Below are 16,794 nucleotides of genomic sequence, written 5' to 3'. Positions count from 1 at the left end.
CCAGCCCTTAATGCATCCATCCCACAGTCCCCCAGCTCAGGACTGTGCTGGTGAAACACGAGATGACCGACAGCAGCCAGACGCTGATGGGAACGGTGGCTACAGGCAGTGCTCTCAGATTGGTGACAGAGTTGGAGTTTGAGGGGTTTACAGATGGAAGCAAAAGCAACTATGAATCCAGGACACAGAGGACTGCAGCAGTGCAGGAGCAGCACCTCTGTGGTGTCCTCATCCATCCGTCTCACTGGCTCCCGGTACACTCCATCCTCGCCTCTCCCAGAAAAGCTGCCTTCAAAGGGGAGAAGGATCTTTTATCTCAGTGACCACCTCAGTCACTGGCCCCCACTCAAAAGCAGCCAATTAGATGAACAAAAGCAAGTGCTATAACACAAACCCCTCGCTCCCAGGCTCCTTTTGCTGTAAGGAGCAGCTCACTCCAATTCCCCCCCTCTCTGATGAATATGGGTGAGATTCTCCCCACGCCCAGCCGCTCTGCAGATGCCTCTTCATCTCTCCTGCAGGTTTCTCGGCTCATCTCCACCCTCATCCACGCAACCCCAGTCCTTTCCAGAGCTGCCCTCCATCCTCTTCCTCCTTTGTGAAAACAGAATCAAAATAACTGTTTAACAAATCAGCCATTACCTTCTCCCATGTCACCAATTCCCCGCTATCATTTCGTAATTGGCCAATTTTCTCTTTTACCTTCTCTCTGCTCTGAATACGTCTCGGGAAGCTCTGATTGTGTGTTAAAATATCCTCCCTAATTCACTGCTCAATATCTCTTTCTGCTCTTCTAATTGCCCTTTTAACTTGCTTCTAATTTTTTGTATAAATCTCCTAATCCTCTTCCTGCACAAGTTGTTTACACGCACGGCAGAATGTATATGTATTAGCAGATGTTCCTGGGTAAATAATGCACAAAAGAATATTACTCCTTCACACAAGCTGCAATTACTGCTTTCCTGAGAGGGAAAAAAAATAAGGCCCTGTTTAACCCTCCTATTTAGGGCACACGCCCCTGCTCTCTGCACATCTCCAGGCTATTTCACTCCTGCTGCAGAACATTATCACCAGCAGCTCCACCACGGCTCCTTCGCTCTCTTCTAGGAAAAAAGAAAAGGGCTTTTTTTTTAAGAGGAAAAAACCAAAAAGACTCAAAGGATAAAGGGAATGATACAGTTCTGTTCCAACAAATCTTTTCTTTTCTTTTTTTTGTCTCAGGAACAAAATAGCTCCATGACTTGTGTGCAGTGGCACAACCCCAAGTAATAAGCAAATTTGATAGTCTCGGTGCTTTTGATTTATGGACAGCTTACTGGCCTCCCTGCTCTCTGGGAGTCAGCTGTCAAAGGCCTGGTGCTGCAGACAGGCAGAGGGGTCAGGCAGGAGTTGTTTGCCACTCGCTTTGGCAAAGACTGACTAAAATTACTGCAAATTTCATTTCTCTTTTCCATTTCTTCTCTCGATTTGTTTGTGGTCTCCTCACAAAACACTGCAGTGCCCGCCAGATGCTTTCAATTCTGCATTTTCCAGCTAAAGGGCCATGCTAAATCATGGGGTTTAAAGTTACACATGTCATTCACATGAAAAAACTCGGGGTCTTTGTCCAAGGAAAGTGACCCTGAGTCCAGGCAGAAGTCAGGGTTTTGCAATCCAACCTTTGATCTCACTCGAGGACAAATGGCATTGCTGGTACAGGGAAGCTCTGGGAGTTGGGGGCTATTTTGTACTTAGACAACACTTGGGGAGACAACTTGCTGCTGCCTAAATACCAAATGGTGGTTAACAATAACGTTCTGGCCACCAGAACATCTCTGGGCACAGTGTCCACCTCTGTCACCTCCATTCTACCTAAAACCAGGTCCTGCTATGCCCCGTGAGGCTGCCTGAGCCCCACACTGAGCACTGTCCCCAAACCTGGCCAGGGGACAGAAGAGAAACTAAAAAAACCCACAAAACAGAGCAAGAAGAAAACCAAAATCAGGTGGAAAGAGTAAAAGCTCACCTCCTTCTTTTCAGAGGCTGCTCTGCCACACAGGGTCAAAAGCAAAACACTTCAAATACCAAACCGTCCCTATGACAGGCTGCGGGCTTCCGAGGTCGTCGGGGAACAATGAACTCCTTGTTGCTGACTTGTCTGGAAAGATTTCCATCTTCCCCCTGCCATCCATACTCTTTACTTCCTGGGGAAGTGGATCCCACTCCCAGCAAGGGTTGCCATCCCCAGAGATGGATTTTGTTTGCCTGGGTTTGAGCTGCACCACTTTCACTTGATCACCCTCCACCCTGCAGTTGCTGTGGGCAGGTACAGCAGCATCCTCAGCACAGGGTTTTGTGCTGCACCTTCCCTACCTTGCAGCCAAGATTTAACACCTTTACTTCAAGCCTACCAGCATGACTTGGTTATGTTGTTTTTTTTTTTTCCTACAGACCCAGTGAAGCTTCTCTCAGACCTGATTTCTCAATAGTGCATACAAATTGCTCTCCCTGGAAAAGGTTTTCATTGCTATTCCCTCAGTCAATCCCTCTACAGCTCAAATATCCTGTAATCAAAGGTCTTGGCTTCTCACAGGTCCTCTAAAGAAGCGTTTCTAGGTGGGCTGTCTCATGACCTGCCTTGCGTGCCCCCATGTTCTCAGAACAAGCCCTGTTTAACCCTCTTGGGAGTTCACAGAGTACCCATGTTATTTTCAACTCATGCCTGAACCTCATTCTGAAATATGTATAAAGAAAACAAAGAACAATTTCAGAGGAAAAGCAGAGAGAGCCTTTTGACACACACCCTGCAGAGGGTCCCGAGCAGCACCGAACACGCCAAACCCAGCAGCACGCAGCAAGTACCATTTCACAGCCCTGTGTGCCCTGAACCCTGGAGAATCCCTGGAAAGACCTTACTACATTTTCAAGAGGTTCCTGATAGAAAGAGACCCTGAGACACTTGCTGCTCTCCAGGTCTTACAGTAATGCTTATCCAAAGGCAGAGCTGGGGGAATCAGCCCCTCAAAGGAGAGACACGAGGAGCGGCGAAACCACATCCCTGCCGTCGCGGGAAGACTTCTCGGCTCCTTCCTGCATCTACTTAGCACGTAGAAAGGAAAAGGAAACATGAGAACACACACACATATGGAGCCCTGTTAAACCCAAACTAAATATACCACAGGATGCTAACAGCCTGCCTCGACTTGCTGGTGCTTCAGCTGCCACGGCAGGACCCAAAGCAGCAGGTTTGTGGGGTGGCTGGAAGGGTTTTCCACAGAGCAAATGTGGGAAACCTCCGAAATCCCCCTCTGCACATGCTGTGGATGCCACTGCCAGCATGGCATTGCCCTGAAGTGCTGGTGCCAGCAGAGAGACACAGAACAGCCCTGCCTGGCAGTGTCTCCTTCTCTGATGCTCCACCAGCCCGTGCGCTCACAGGAGCCCCTTTCCTTGCAGTGCTTGGATACGCTGGGTGCAGAGGAGCACTGGGACCAGGCAAGGACATTTGTGAGCAGCTCACAAAGGCTAAGGCAGCACTCACCATGGAGCAGGGTGAATCTCCAAAAAAGGAGATGGGAATCCTCAAGATTAAGACAGTGAGAGATGGGACAAGTGCAGAGGAGAAGCAGGATGGAAGGCATAGGTATAGGCTGGAGTGGGTGCATGCAGCATTGTAAAAGGGGGGGAAAAGGGATGTAAAGGGGAAAAGAAGAGAAAGGTGGTCAATATTTGACTTAAGAATGAAAGAAAACCAGCTGAGAAATTATTAGAGGCAATTATGTGAGGAGAGTACGTGAAAAGCAATCCCAGCTGCAGGGAGCTGGTGGGGGGGAGGAAGAAAACATGATGTGAATCAAGGGGGCCCAGGAGAAAACGCAACAGCAGCGATGACCTGGTTTGCAGATGGATCCATTTCTATTTCTGCTCAGATGCTGAAGCCAAGCCTCATCCAGCACACTCTGCTCTCCGCTGGTTTGCGTGACTTCTTCCCTGCCTGGTGCAAGTGTCAGGCGTGTGCATGTACTGTGTGTCATCTGGGGATCATATTTGCCTTAACAGTCTGCACAAATGCAAGTGCAAACAAGAATTCACTATTCACATGACCCCTTCTCCTCCAGCTGAACTCTGGCTTTCCAGCCCAATGTCATACTCTGTCCCTGGGTGTCCATATTTGTGACAAATACTAATCACTTTATTCCTAGTTACTCTCTTATTTTTCCACATCTTTGGAAATAAAAGCCAATTCCTTGTGCTGATTCTGATAATTTTGGGTCATGCACTAAATACAGCAATTCTCAAAGAGGTTTTTGGCTTTCCCCCCCTCTGCTGCATAACTTCCCCCAAGTCACACTATATAAAGAAAAACCAACAGCAGCTTCAAACAGCAGAGCAAGAAAACAAAAAGCAGCTCCTACATCAAGTCAGATCCCAACTCCTCAGGCTTCCAGCACATCTCAACACAGAAGTAGAGCAAAAGGGCAGATTATTTAAAGCCATTGCATGTAGGCCAATTTTCACTGCAGTTCCTTTTGGCTCTGATTTTCAGGCCCCAGTGGAGTGGTGAAGTCATGAATAAATGCAAGTAAACTGAGCTTATCCACTCTTATTTTGAGCAGTGGAGTTTACTTGCCTCATGCTGCTTCAGCTGGAAAAACCAAAAGGTAAGTTTAAAGGAAAAAAAAAAGGGGGGGGGAGGGAGTGGGGGATAATCTAGAGCTGCCCTCATGTACAGCCTCAGCCAGTCCAAAAGGCAGGGCCAGGCAGCTGCAGACCCGCAGCGTTACACACTCTGGGTATTGAACATCCACAGTTATCTCCTGGTGCTGTGGAAGGGCTGGAGTTGGTCCCCTGCTGGGTGATGGGCAGGGTACAGCTCCCCAGGGCCCCGCTGCAGCACGGGAGGGATTTCCAGCAGGTCTTACCCAAAGTACTGCAAGCAGGAAGCTTCGTCTGAGGAGATCTCAGATGATATCCCTCCATCAGAAGGCAGAGTTTAGTGTGGAGGAGGGCTGGGTATTTGACTGCAAGCTACACATTCCAGCCTGGCAAATTGAAAATGAACAGAGCAAATACTTGAGAGTTTAGGAGGTCACTGTTCAGTCTCAGAACACTTCACATGGCCATCGGTGTCCTTCCAAGCCACAAACAGGACCAGCAACCAAACGCTGCTCACCTGAGAACCTTCCCCAGGGACAGGGCAAGCTGAAGATGCTTTCAGAGCCAGCTGACTACAGCACTGCAAAGGTTGTGTAATGAATTAACTATGCTAACTACCCCATTCTGCTCCTCAGAGCTGGGACCATACTTGTTTACTCTCCTGGTTCCTCCGACCTACGAGTTTCTTTTGAGCTCTGCCCAAAAGCGGTGGAGCCTGCGGAGACCCAAGTAGACAGAATGTGAAGTCTACAGAGATAAATCCATTATGATTACCACATTAAGAGGAGGGGAAAAAAAAAACCCCAAACCTAGAAGGAAAAACACCCTGCAATTTTATCTCCCTGCAAGCATCCCTTCCGCTTCGCTTTGACCATAGCGGAGCGACTGCCGCACTTGTCTCCTTGTGGTCAAAACAGCAGCAAGAGCCAGTTCCTTCAAAGTTAAAAGAAAATAGTAATAATGGAGTCCCCACATTCCTGCTGTGTTTATAAAGAGATGTTTTCTTCCTGAGCTATACAGCATGGCAGGCTTAATCTGAAATTTCTTTTTAATCATAGCGGGAGTCCCAATTAACGTGTTGGGTAATCGTTCAAGAAGTGGAGCTCTGAGGCTGCAGCAAGGCAAGGAAAGGCACAGGGATGAGGATATCAGGGGATGGGCAGGGACCAGGAGCACACCCAGGTGCCACCATTGGCTTCACCATCACCCCAAACCACAGATGGGGAGCTGGGACAGCTCTCTCCCTGCGATATTAACCTACAAACAGGTTCCCCAGCTCCCCAAGCAACGAGGATGAAGCAGCTCCAAAAAAAACCACCCCACATGGCGAGAGCAACGGCACCAGCACGCTGTCAAGTGCCAAATTGCTTTTACATGCACCTTCCCAAAGGGAAAAAAAACCCATCACAGTCACTCCTGCTTCAATCTGCAGGCGTGTAATCCAACACATGTGCTTCCAGCGCGCAGGCGAGGAGGGGGACCTGGCACTGACCTACTTTCTTTTGTTGCTGGAAGTGCTGATCTCTATGCAGAATTCAGCAAGCAGGCAGGAGTTGTCATTAAGATCTGGCTTCACCTCTGCCTTACACCACTGCAACCACCAATTCCAGCCCAATTACTCTCGATTTAGACCCGTCCTGGCGACAGGACGCTCTGACCTCGTCCTGTCTGCAAGCAAAGAAAATTGCTGTCTGTTCTGTCGTGGGTTTTGGCCAGGCAGGGGGGTTACCTGCAGCTTCAGGAGCTAAACACTGTGCTTACCCTGAGGATGCTGCTGCAGCCAGCACACCCTTCTCAGAGCCTAAACCAAAGCAGCACGAACACAGCCTTACTTAACCTTTGTTGTCTTTAAATGTTTCATTCCCCAGGAAGTTGGGTCGGAGTTAAGCACTGCACTGACCTGGAATGCAAAGCTCTTTAACATTCAAACACACACACCCAGGGTGGATCTCATCAGCAAGAAAACACAGGCACAGGAGCTCTTAGACACACAGGTTTCCATCTCCAGGTAGAACAGGTCTGGCATGCACGGCTGACCCTCCTCCAGCTCTCCTGGCGGTCCCTGCAGCATCTCCTGTTAGGATGCTGAGCTGCAGCCCTGAGGTTTGGGAGTTAGAGGCTGGCTGCAGACACTGGGGCTTGCAGAAATTGGTCTTCAGAGAAAAGCAACTCCATGGTCTTATGCAAAACCACTCTTTAGTAACCCAAGAAAGAGCTTCCCCAGAATTTCTCTTCCCCGTGCTCTCAGGTGCGTGGGTAAAACACACTGCCTTGATTTTGCAGATGTGCAGATGAAAGGCTGGCACGTGTAACTCGCATCCTTCAGGCCCTGTAAGGCAGTTACTCGAAGCAAACCTTCCCTCCTGCAACAGCTTAAGATGGACCATTTTAATTGATTAGTTTGCCCATTATGGGTAAGCACAATAACAGCCTTGCAAGTCAACTCGGGTCCTTGAAATGCGGAAAGACATCAGCCCGCAGTGCATTTGCAAGCCTCAGAGGCCAATTTCTACCCTTTCTGCTGTTCCACTCTCGCAGTCTGGGATTTACCTAAGCACACGGGATGCATCTCTGCACCAGGCAGGGGGAATTGCTTCGTATTCACATTCAGTCAACAGACTCTAACGGTAAAACAATTTCAAATCCGAGCTTTGATTAAATTCAAAGCCATGAAAAAATCATGCTAAGGTTCATCTAATGAATTTTTCTCTCCAGGACTTTAGCAGAAGCCTGCCAGGGACTAAATCCAAGGGGGTAAAGCCAAATTTGATAGTCTGATAGTCATCTTCACCTCAACTCCTAGAGCAGGCTTAGCAGTATAAATAAACCCGGCGTGGCCACCAAGAAAATAATCCCATCTATTTAGCAGCAACAGTCTACTGGGGAGAGGATAAGAAGCATTTGAAGACAAAACCAACAATCTCAAACTGTATATATATGAAATTAAAGGATGTAGGTAATTAATTGTTTGATAAGATAATAGAATCTGCACTAAGCTAGGGCTGTCTGAGTCAGAGAAAGAAGAGATAGAAAATACGTTCATCACTCAGTGCACCTCTTTAGCAATACATGTTTTGTAGCATTTGTCCAGTGTAGGTTTCGTTTTGGTGGTTTTTTTAAGTCAATGAATCAACTTTTTTGATATTCAGCCCAATGCCAAACAGGAGCTACTGGCATTTGCTGAGGATGAATAAATAACTAGTAATGGTGCAGTCTCGTGAGATGGTCCAGGAAAAGCCTGGGAGAGGTTTCCCCAGGACACAGTCAGCTCAATCACACTCCCCTCTGCTTTCTAAAAGAACATATATACCTACATATATCTATATATTTATCTTGTTACACCAACCGCCAACGACAGCCACCCATCCTTCACCTCTCCACTGATGCTTTTTTGCCTGCTGCTCCCATCTCCCCTAAATACCAAGTGACTTGTTTTGAGAAAGCTCATTTCTCCTGGCACCCTTACCTCACTCTTAGCAACCTTCTATTTAAAGTCACAATCTGTTGCAGCAAACCAGCTTAGGAGTATATAAACAAGCTGTTATGACCCCGCCGCAGGAAGGGGAGGAAATGGCCTATGGTTGAAAGTCAGCTGCCTTCAGTAATTAGAAGCAAGCAGACAAACATAAAAGCAATGACACTTCAATGTTCTGTTACTTAAAGGGTACTCTGGTGCTCAGGTCCCACGTTCCCACTTGGGTATGCAGATCCAATGCAATTAGTCAAGCAAAGAAGAGTGTCACCTGCCACAGGAGGGGGGTCACCAGCTTTTTCACCATCACAGTACTGGAAAAAGTACACGGGGCTTTTGCTTTTCCTTTAAACCAGTCTTTGTTTCTTAGCATGCAACATCAGCTGCTTCTCACATCAGAAACCCTGAAAGGTTTTTATTAGTCCTAACGCTCCACAGAAGAATTAAGAGGTAACAGCACATATGTTCTGCTCTGCCCCAAAGAGTGGGAAAGAGAGGAAAATTAGCTCTTCTGCAGAGACGCAGCTAAGCATGTACACCTTGCTTCTGCCATAGTCAGCTGGTGATGAGGGAACACACCTCTGCACAAAGCCCTCCCTTTGCAAGGGAGCAGTCCTCTGCATTATTGGCCTGAGAGGGGGAAGCTGAAGGTCCCATAAAGAGCAAGGGGAAGGTTTCTTTCGGAGCTGTCAGTAGAGGAGACAGTCTCCTTGCGAAAGGCAAAGCAGGGCTCGGCTTTATTCCATCTCCCAGATGGAAAGTAGAGAAAAAGGCAAATTCAGCACTAACATCACACCTGGGAAGCTTACAGTGCTGCATGCTTTAAAACCAAGCAGGGCACATATCTCCCATTAGGCTGTCTTGACATTACACTCGCAAATAACCCTCAAGTGCTTTTAGGGTAAAAGCCTGAAACTTGTTTGCCGAGGGACTCGTTCCCATCAGCATCCCTGAGCAGGGAGCTGACTCCTTCAAAGCGGCTTTCTTTGGGGGAAACACAACGCCAAGGAGAGCAGGCACTCAGCTCTTCCAGGAGAGATTAAAGAGGAAAATTAGCAAAGCTACACCTTATGCCCATACCAATAACAGCAGCCGTTTACCTCCACTTAAATAATTAAAGAGATCCTTCACTAGTGACCAGGTCGTCACTGACTCATCTCCCAGCCACCCGTGGATGCAGGCAGCAGAGTGATGGCTGGGAGCTGTCTTGGGGCTCTGCCCTGAGGGGAGATCCTGCACCCCAGCAATGCCAGCACAGTAAACTGCAGGGAAGAGTGGAAGAAGAAAGCAGAAGAGAGGAAGGAGAGCCCAAGAAGAGCATCTGCAGGAAAAGCTCCCTGCTTTTCCCAGGGAACTCTGAGAATTTCTTCTGGGATGGGACCCAAGGTTTGTTTTGAACAATTTTTAGCTAGACCACGTAATACCAACTGCATTAAAATGCTGAGACTTTGGGAGCAATTATCCCCCAAACCAACACGTCAGGCAGCTCGGTGCAAGGAGGCAATTAGGCTGCATGTTAAGAGGCAGAAGGCAGGCACCAGCACACACGCCGGCGCACGCGGGACGCGCTGCATTTAGTGTGTTTACAACACACGACCTAATAGTAAAAGCAATAATTAGCTACTATTAATACCAGTGGAAGAAAGCAGAGGGAAAGGGAAGGCACAGAGCTAAACACAAGTTATTTATGCAGAGGTGGCTAATGCAAGCCAGGAGTAACAATGGTATGGGTGTCGAGGTGTAACGATGGTATGGGTGTCGAGGTGTGAGCACGCACGTCCTGAGCTCCCAGGTATGGGAATGGGGGATGGGATGGTCTAACAAATGAGGGACAGTCTTTGGAAACCTTTGTAGCTGCATTCATGGGCAATCCTGCTCGCTGGGAAGATGGGTACTCCAGGCTGAAGTAGGTGGATTTGAGTCCCACCTACATCACCACTCCACGTACCGAGCTCTTGCCTAAGAGCCGCTTTCCATGGAGAACCTCTCCCAGAATTTCCCAACGAGACTCAAGTCATCCACAGCTCACGGAGGGGAAAACAGAAAGGATGACAACCCCCCTCTTTTTTAGTTATCCAAAAATAGTTCCAGGCAGTTGGGCAAGGCAGGAGCTGCCACCGAGGCGAGCCAATGCCACACTGTCTCCAAGAGCAAGAAACAGGGACCGGCTCAAAGCTTTTGTTAGAGAGAAGAGGGTGCTTTCATAATACAGCCCTTTGTTCTGCCAGAGGAATTCAACTGCTATAAATTCATTCCCCTGGTAAATGCAGCAGTTATCAGGCATTTTACCACGGGATTCCTGGTCTCCTAGTGAAGTTAAATGCAATGCCATTACAGCAGCACTTTAACGTGTAAATATTACATTCCCGGTTCTTTAGGAGATGTTCATTTAGTGAAATAAAATCCTGCTAGTAAAACACCTGATCAAACCCTTCAGCTGAACTGGCCCAGTAATTGCTCTAGGACTGGAGGGAGTCCAATGACTGGTTGCAATTTATGACCACTTTAGGGGAAAAAAAAAAAACCCTCCCTCCAAGCATCCGCTAAGGACTGGGCTGTAGATGAGATCATGGAGTACATTTCCATCACAGCTTCCTACCACGTTAAGTGGCCACTAATTCGTGCTGAATTCCTTTGTAATTCTGATGGAATCGCATCTGACAATCACATAAATAGCAAAAAATTCCTCAGGAATAATGTTACTACACCGAGGAGTAAAAGGCAAAAGGGATGATTCATCTTTCATGGTGAGACATGCCCTTTTCTATCATCTCTACTCACCCTAAATAATTTGCCCAGCCCAAATTTTACAGCCAGGGTTGACAGACACCAAGTTGTAAAGGGGTCACTCTCCTGAGCCACACAACCAAACCACAGTTGCAGTTGGAGGGGAATACAGTTAAAACATGAAGCTGCGAGAAAAGCATAAAGACAATTAAAGCAACGAGATGAGCTGCCCGAGGGAGGCTGCAGGAAAACCTTGATGAAGATTTTGCTGCAGGCAGGGGGCTGCATTAAATGACCATCATCTCTGCTGTTACTAAAAACCCAAGGGTCGTGGCTGCAACCGGCCAGAGAGAGCAGATGCAAAATATGACCATTTTAACCCTTTCAGTTCAGCATCAGGATTAGCAAAGGAGAGGACAAAAGAGACCACGGTGCAGGAAAAAGCGGAGTCATAAGTGTATCAGGAGGTTAAGATCCAGCTGGAGATGTGTAACATGACTAAGCAGAGTCCAGAATCGTGTCAACGAGATGGAGGGGTGGTACCTATAGAGATTGTAAGAGGTTGGGTGTTTTCTCCTTTCTGCAGTGAAGGAGCCTCCTCTCCACACTCTGGAGCCAAAGTGTAAAGGTGAGCTCAGGCTCTCTGCACCCTCCCCAGCTCCAGAAAACAAAGGCCCTGGAAGAAAAGCAGTTTCATCACCTTCAACAGCACAACCCCACTCCAAAAGGGCTTTATTAGAAAAGCCACAACGCTTTGGCACTTGAATAGCATCAGATTTAAAATGCCTGCTCAGCTCCCCAGTCGAGCCTGCACAGGGACAGCTTTGGAGAAGCACATTTGCCTCCTGCCTCCACATCATTCCCAGGAGAAGAAATGCCTGGGGAAGCCACTGGGACATCACCTCGTCTTGCTCTGTGGACCCATGAAGCCTGGAGATGAAAAAGAAGCCGTATTTTGACGGCCTCAATTAACCAAATAACTTGAAACTGCACTGGCACCAGTAGAATCAGGGTCCATATGCTGAACTAGAACAAGAACTTGCCTGAGGAATTGCCTCAACCGTGAGATGCCAAAAGCCAGATGGGGGATTTGTAACAGTGCAAGGCTGGTTTAACAGGCAGGGGCAGCCTCAGTACAGCGTGTTCCTGGGAGAAAGCAACAGTCACCACAGCCAAGGGAAAGGGTTAAAAATAATAGCGAGCAACTTTCTTATCATGCACTCCTTGCCTTCCACTAAATTAAGGTCGGAATCAGAAATCAGACGACACTCCAGGCTGCCTGAAAATTGTTTTTACACTTCCAGTACGCCCGTGGCCAAAGCCCAGACAATATTCCTTCAGTGTGAGGTGATTATTTAATGAATTAAAGGAGCAGATACATGGGGAGGAGCCAAAGCTCTGCTCTGTTGTTCTCTTGAACAAAAGCTTTAGGATCAGCTTCACCCAAACAGCAATAGCATCACTGGAAAGATGACTGGCTGATGCTCCAGCTCCCTTGGAGAGCAGATGAAGCCTCTGTCTCTCATTGAAGCTGATACGAGGCAGCAGGATACCCAACGTGAAGTTACATTTTGAGATTCCCATTGGGGGCAATAATCATGTGTACAGAGTAGCAGCAGTATCTCTCCTTAAGGCTGTCAATAAAGTTCACCTTTGCCAGCTAAACTCATTCTACTTTCCTCAAGACTGGAAGAGATTTTATAGCAGATTCATCACCTCGACCCTTTAATTCTATTTTTGGAGTCTATTGAACTTTTGCATATGTTGAAATGAAAAGAGTCTATATTAACACAACCACTTTTTTGTTACTGTAATGAGAGCCTTGAAACCACCACAAAGAGAAACATGCCTTTTAGCAGCTGAAACAAATTATTACAGCAACTGAGTCTTAAAAGGAATTTCAAGTGAAAATATAGTATTGCATGAAGTTGTTATGGCAACTGATGTTGTAGAGTAACTGCACTGGGGCAAGTTTTCCTCCTTCATCCTGCTCAGCAAAGTCTGGGAAAAACTTTATGATAAAATTGTGCCTTAATTAGTCAAATAAGTCATAAATATAGCTTATCCCAAAATCCTTAACATTCCAGCCTCATGCAGTCTGTGTGCAGTTAGTCTGCTAATGAGAAAATATATCTACTAAAGCCCCACTTACCATTAAAAATCCTATCCAATATTTTCCTAATACAATTTATCAATTTAAACACATTGCACAATGTAATATTCTGCAGCATTCCATTAAAATGATAAATAGCTATGGAAAAAAACAAGGGATTAAATATACTGTAGTGTAATCTAACAGTATTTAAACATAAGCACAAACTTAAACTTGGAGAGGGAAGGAGGCTGCATTTGAGAGCAAGAAGAGCGCAAGTTCAGCTCCCACTCTCTGGACTTGGAGTATTAATAGGACAGAGGAAGCAGGGCAATGAGAAATGACAGTCAACTTCTGAGGATATAAAATTTCCATTAGGCTTTGTTATAAGATTACATCAAAGCAGTTCATATGTTTTAATCTGAGGAAAGAGAAAGCCGCTACTCGGGGTCTGTGCCCGGGGGCTGCCTCTGTGTACTGAACCAGACAGTTTGCATAATGAACAGTTTTTATTCAATCAGGATTTCAGCACAGATAGCTCCCAGTCAATGGGCTCTAACACAAATGGGGTTGGAAATTGATGCTATTCTTCAAGCTCCACCTGCTGGCTCTGGAAGAAGTGCTGGTGGCTTTCCAAAGGGCTGCTTTGGGGAGGGACACCAAAGTTAATAATCCCTGCGTGAAGTTGTGGGGTTAAAAATCCAAGCTCAGGTTCTGCAGTTTTTGCCTTCTCGAGTTAAAACCAAAAAGCCAACAAACAACCCCCTCCCCTCAGTAAAAACCAAACAACAACCCCTCCCCTAAACCCTAAGCTCGCATTTTTTCTTGCGTAGCAACAATAATTGAGCTGGTTTAGTTTGCTAAGGCAGATCTTGAGCAGCAACAGTCCTCCTAGAGCAAAGGTGTGCGAGCTGCCAAAATCTGCCTGTTTGAACCCACCTGATTCCCGAGGGAGTTGTCATGTGCTGAGAGTGCAGCCAAAAGGGCAGAGCAGCCAGGGAAATGGTTCCATTTAGCCTGCGCCTGCTGCACAATAATTACTTATTTAAATTTTACTCTGCTGGTTGAGCCATTAGAAAATGCACCATAAACAAAGGTGATTTGATGCAGACAATAGCTGAGCCAGTCGTTTTTAAAAGACAGGCGCACGATGACTTATCTCCCAGGATGAGCAGCTCTTATGAGATAGCTGAAACAAGGTTTATAGCCTAAACCCTATTTCCAAGGGTTATTCCAGTGGCTGCACTGCTGGATCACCTTCAGCTTTAGCAGCAGCCTGGAGCTCGCTTGCCCCGCTGCTGCAAACTGGGGTCACTAACAGCTTTAGGGAGAGGAAGAGGCCAGGCAACACTGAGCTGCACAAAAACTGTTTGTTAAATCCAAGGATGATCACTTAAGGGTTTCAAACACACACCTGATAATTCTGAGTTAATTACCATGGGCATATTAGAGATGTTTCTGCCAGCACCTCTGGATTCTGCCTATTGATTAGGCACCGCGGCTGCTCTCCAGCTCCTTAGAGAAACCGCTGCAGTGGATTTAGCTTCCTGCCTGAAATCGGGTAGGCTTTGCTTTTGACTGCCACCAAATCCCTTCTTCCTATTTCCAGAAGAAAAATAGCTCCATTTTAATCTAGACCTTCCAAAGCTCCTGCCATGCCTGTGACACCCTGAATGCAGAATTATGTCTTTCCCTGGTTTTTGCTCGTTTGTCTGGAAGCCTGTAGATTGTTGTGTCTCCCCCCCCCTCCAGTGCTTTCTGGCTCAATCCAGAATTATTCTTTCATCAATTTGTCTGACAGAGATCCAACAAGAAGGGTGTGTTGGAAGATGATGTTAATCCAGAAAGACTGTTCTTCAGTTGGAGCATTCATGAAGTCTAATGAACTATTGGCAGAAAGGGACCCGTGTAGCACAATTAAACCTTCTGTGAGATACAAAATACTGCAACTAAAAGTTAACTGTGCCAAGCAGGGGAGGTAGATTAGCTCAAGGAACATAAATTGGTGAGAGAAGATGCTTTCTTCCCCCTACCCTGCTCCAAGACTCATGCATTAAGGAAAGCTGAAGTAATGAATATGCATTGCAAGGTGTTTGCTACAAGCCTTCCTATGAAGTGCACAGGCAGGAGCTCCTGGAAGGGGGATTTATGAGCAGTCACACACAGCTGGCACACTGTCCTGCAAGCTTCAACTGGGATGAATGATCCCCTGTAAGCACTTGGCACTCACCACAATAAACTGAGGGGTATACACTGAGTGCAAAGTGTCTTTCCAGGAGCATCCCTTGTGGGGGATGAGGGCGAGGGAGAAGATGCTAAATCATCCACCTCAGGTTTGGCAAATTCAACCTGAGAAACCTGAGCTGGGAGAGGGGCCACAGCACATCTCCTGCCCTGAGACACCAAACATCCTGGGACTGCTCAAAGAACAGGAGGTGAAACATGGGAACAGGTTGTTGCTTGGGGACTGAACCCATCACTAACACTAGGTGACATCTCATTAGTTATAGGAAATGACACTAACAGGGGTCATTATGTGATCTTCCACTAGTCAACTGAAGAAAAGACAAACCACACCAGGAAGGAAGTTCTAACAGGGCAAACCTAAATTCACATTCACTGCTTTATCTTTTCATGTTTGTTTCCAAACGTGGGAATTAAAACTCTAATCAAAATACAGCTACTCTTTTTTCCCCCAAAAAGAAGGAAGAAAAGTTTCTCTCTTCCTTAAATCTTGCTTAGCAATGAGCATGCTCTCTCCACAATCTGATACAGCCTGAAGTATAATGAGAGCAAGTCAAGCAAAGCTTTTTACAAGGTGAAGGCAGCTCCGGGAGCTTTAGCACCAGCAAGAGCTGCAGTGATCCAGGCCTCCCACCACAAAGGCTGGCTGAAGGACTGATGCTAAAGGCCATGCCCACTGCATGGGTGGTATATTAATGCCATTCCTTTCTTCAAGCCCTGTAAGTCTGTTTTGCTTCGTGAAAGAGGTTTGAAAATTAAGGTTGTCCCTTTTTTTGTGTGTCATTAATCTCTTAGCAGAAGCTGTACACTTGGAGACAGCACAGAAAATAGGTTAAGGCTCACAATAAGCTGAATGAGTTAAATGAGAATCAGGCAAGCATGCTGACAGTCAGTTATTGTGACTCTTAAGCTTATGGGCCAAGGTACGAGTATGAAGGAAACTGCAGCATCAAGTCAGATAAAATGAATACGCTGGTTTTGACCAGTCTATAAGGAAGGGTCAAGTATTGGCTTGCTGGTGGGGCCTCTTGCCAACGTGAAACAACTGGCAGAAGCAAAGAAGGACTGACATTACTTCTCCAAATTATAAATTCTGCTTCCCAATCTATCTGAATGGATTAACCTCAAAACATGAGATCCGGAATTTAAAGATTCAGAATTCAGAAGCTATTATGAGTCAAGAGCAGGAATTAGCATTTGAGTTATAAATATGCTCTAACAAACTGACAGGAGTCGGCTTGCTATTCCTTTCCTTTCTGAAGATGGTGGCATCAGGCTTGCAATATTTAGAGATATAAACCTAGGAGTGATTTTCACATCCCAGCTGGATGTTATCCCCATGGCTTGTTGGAAGAACGCTGCTCCTCATCTCACCTTGCCTAAGCTGTTAGGGCAAGGGAAAGTCTTTGTTCTCAGTGTATGGGATGGGGTTTGTCCCAAAAAAACCTCAACTCTCCTAAGACACGAGGCCTGTGGCATGCCACCACGAGCTCCTCCAGGTCCTCACCTACCCAAAAGAGAGGCAGAAAAGAGGCAGGCACAAGCAAAGCCTGAATAAACAGGAGCCACTGATATCAGAGCAAGTCTCCAGGCAGTAAGTAATGAAGGCACTAAATAACTGTAC

Source organism: Colius striatus, chromosome 20 (assembly GCF_028858725.1).
Source record: "Colius striatus isolate bColStr4 chromosome 20, bColStr4.1.hap1, whole genome shotgun sequence".
In the NCBI taxonomy this organism is placed as follows: Eukaryota; Metazoa; Chordata; class Aves; order Coliiformes; family Coliidae; genus Colius; species Colius striatus.
Note: the sequence above shows the minus strand (reverse complement) of the source record.